We start from the raw sequence: 3,829 nt of genomic DNA, 5'->3' as shown, positions 1-3,829 counted from the left end.
TCTGGTGTGTTATTAACTGTAAAAGGTCACCCCGCCTCTTTCCATTGCTGTTTGTGGTGAGAAAGAGTTTGCCCCTTTGGGGGCTTTCCTCTAGGTCAGGACCCTTGGAAGCCTGGCAGTCTCTCTAGTGAAATGGGATGGCGGGAGGGTAAGACGCTGGATTTCTTCCCTCTCCCTTTGCCAGTGGATGTTGCAAATGGGGACTATTTCCATTTCTGTCTTCACCTTCATTTGTTTGATGCCTAATGTGATTGAAATTGAATGCAAATAGTGTGTTGTGGATTTCTTCAGCCACTGCACCAGTCAGCTTTATTTTGGTCTGAGGAAAAGCATGCCTGCGTTATCAGTGCTGGATGCCTGATTTAGCAAGAAGATACCGGATCCACTTTGCATTTAAAGGCGAACCTACACAATTCACAATTTCCAAAACAACATGTGGAAACTACGATTTTATGGCATCATAAAACCTTTTAAATGTTTGCAGTGTGGAAAGAGCTTCATTCGGAGTAGTCACCTCTCTAGACATAAAGTTAACTCACACAAAGAACAAACCTTACAAATGTTTGGTGTACAGTGGAACCTCGTGTTATGGACGGGATCTGTTCTGGAGGCCCGTCCGTAACATGGAACTGACGCAAGCCGAACTGCTGCGTCTGTGCATGCGCATGGTGCAATTCAGTGCTTCTGCGCAAGCGCAAGCAGCGAAACCTGGAAGTAACCCGTTCCGGTACTTCTGGGTTGCCACGGGACGCAACACGAAAACACGTAACCTGAATTGGACGCAACATGAGGTATGACTGTAGTCTGACAAGAGCTTTCGTCACAGTAGCTCCCTGACTAAGCATCAAAGAACTCATAGGGAAACATCTTAGAAGGGGTTGGAGTGGGAAAAGATCTTCAGTCACACCAAGAGCTCCTACACTAAGCAAACCAAAAATTATGCTCAGTGTTAGAATTTGCTTCTGTATCTTTGATTTTAATTTTGCTCACCTCACTCTTTTTACTCATAGGCTTTTGCTAGTCCCGAGGCCTTTTGAGTCCAGTTTGCCTCCAGGCCGCCAAATGTAACGCAGGTGGAGAAAAGGATTATTATTAATCATTTCATTTCTGTACCGCTTTATATTTTGAAGAAAAATCTCAAAGCAGTTTACAGCATATTAAATCAATAAAACAATCCAGACTCAAACATTTCTGAAGAAAGTCAAATATAAAGCTCTGTCCCAGCTCCTGCCAACCTAGCAGTTTGAAAGCACGCCAGTGCAAGTAGATAAATAGGTACCACTGCAGTGGGAAGGTAAACGGCGTTTCCGTACGCTTTGGTTTCCGTCAGAGTCCCGTTGTGCCAGAAGTGGTTTAGTCCTGCTGGCCACATGACCCGGAAAGCTGTCTGTGGACAAACCCCGGCTCCCTCGACCAGAAAGTGAAATGAGCGCCGCAACCCCAGATTCTCCTTTGAATGGACTTAACCATCAATGCAGTGGTAGAGGAAGAGGTGTGGGTGGGTGCAGCCTGTCCCGGGTGTCATCACTGAGGGATGTGTGTGACAAAATGAGTTACATTTTTTAAAAATTGGGCTCGCGAAAGTTTTTAGGGGTGACGTGGCGGTTTAGGCACCTGCAGGTTCTGTGCTGCCTGAAATGGCAGTGTGGAGCTTGTGTCTGTCTACTGCCTCTCCCTCAGCTGCCCTACAACTGAGGGGGAGGCGATGATGGACTATATGGAACTTGCCGAACTGACGGAGACTCCCAAGACCAAAGAGAAGAGACAGTGGAAGAAGACTGGAAGAAGTTTAAGGAATATTTGAAAAAATAAGTTAATATTTAAACCTTAGAATAGCTTTGGAAGTGGATATAGGCTGTAGGGTTCGAAGTAGAAGATAGGGTATTTTAAAATAGTATTATGTGTAAGTGAAGTTATTTTAAGTATGATTTTAAAAAAAGACGGTTAGAAATGATGATATATGTAAAATGAAAATCAGATAGGTGGGACTTGGGGAAGCCCACTTAACGATGTTTAGAAAAATAAGGATATGACAAGAATTTGTTCGTATTGTTTGTCTTTTCTGTCTGTGTTTTTTATTTGTGTTATAAAATGAATAAATTTTTTTTGGGGGGGGGAATAAAATACAACTGAGGGAGAGGCAGCGGAGAGGCTCCAAGCATTGGAGAAGCTCACCCTACCCCCATGGGCGTGGGTCACCCCACCCCAGGCTGCAGGACACCTCCCCCCTGCACCAGGCACCTGAGTGGCTAGCTACACCGCTGCGTCCAGGGGTCCTTTACCTATCAAAGCATCTATACTATTGTTTCCACTACAAGGACCAGAATGGAGGCTGGATGGCTGCTGGCATTAGGCTTGTACCTAATGCAAACAACCCACTAGCCTAACGACTGACACAACAGCAAGATTAAAGGAAGTGCAGGATGCAACGGATAGGGAGTGGATTACAGGAAAACTGGCGGAAAGCATGGATAAAGGCAAGAACTACCACGCATGAGAAAAACAACTTTGCTGGAGCAGAACCATCAGGCGCAGGGAAATGCTGTCTCGCCTATTTGAGTTTTCCAAGTGTCCACAAGTGGGTGGTGGTGGTTGTTGTTGTTGTTGTCCAGTCGTTTAGTCATGTCCGCCTCTTCGTGACCCCCTGGACCAGAGCATGCCAGGCATTTCTGTCTTCCAGTGCCTCCCGCAGTTTGGTCAAACTCGTGCTGGTAGCTTCGAGAACACTGTCCCACCATCTCGTCCTCTGTCGTCCCCTTCTCCTTGTGCCCTCCATCTTTCCCAGCATCAGGGTCTTTTCCAGGGAGTCTTCTCTTCTCATGAGGTGGCCAAAGTCTTGGAGCTTCAGCTTCAGGATCTGTCCTTCCAGTGTGCACTCAGGGCTGATTTCCTTCAGAATGGAGAGGTTTGATGATCTTGCAGTCCATGGGACTCTCAAGAGTCTCCTCCAGCACCATCATTTGAAAGCATCCATTCTTTGGCAATCAGCCTTCTTTATGGTCCAGCTCTCACTTCCATACATCACTACTGGGAAAACCATAGCTTTAACTATACGGACCTTTGTCGGCAAGGTGATGTCTCTGCTTTTTAAGATGCTGTCTAGGTTTGTCATTGCTTTTCTCCCAAGAAGCAGGCGTCTTTAAATTTCGTGACTACTGTCACCATCTGCAGTGATCACGGAGCCCAAGAAAGTCAAATCTCTCACTGCCTCCATTTCTTCCCCTTCTATTTGCCAGGAGGTGATGGGACCAGTGGCCATGATCTTCGTTTTTTTGATGTTGAGCTTCAGACCATATTTTGTGCTCTCCTCTTTCACCCTCAATAAAAGGTTCTTTAATTCCTCCTCACTTTCTGCCATCAAGGTTGTGTCATCTGCATATCTGAGGTTGCTGATATTTCTTCCGGTGATCTTAATTCCGGCTAGGGATTCATCCAGGCCAGCCTTTCGCAAGATGAATTCTGCATATAAGTTAAATAAGCATAGTGGCAAATCTAGTCAGCATGGTGCACTTAGACTTTCAAAAAGCTTAGGAAGCCCCCTGCTGGCAGCTTCTGAGTCAGCTACTAAGCAGTAGGGATGTTACGGAGGCAGTGATTTCGGTCCCATCCTGAGTTGGTTGCAGCCTCTGCTGTTTCCACCCTGCTGCAGTTCAGCTAAAGCATTAGTCGGCCTTGCTATCTGCGACGACTGAAACTGATGCAACAGATTCCACAAGCAATTTCCACGGCCAGGAAGCATCAAAAGCAACGCAGAAGGTAACTAAATAAAAACAATAAATGATTTTGTTATTTGCTCCCATCCCTTCACCTTGAGGTCCCAGAGCAGGTC

Source organism: Podarcis muralis, chromosome 7, assembly GCF_964188315.1.
Source record: "Podarcis muralis chromosome 7, rPodMur119.hap1.1, whole genome shotgun sequence".
In the NCBI taxonomy this organism is placed as follows: Eukaryota; Metazoa; Chordata; class Lepidosauria; order Squamata; family Lacertidae; genus Podarcis; species Podarcis muralis.
The sequence above is the reverse complement of the archived record's forward strand: the minus strand, read 5'-3'. Positions refer to the sequence as shown.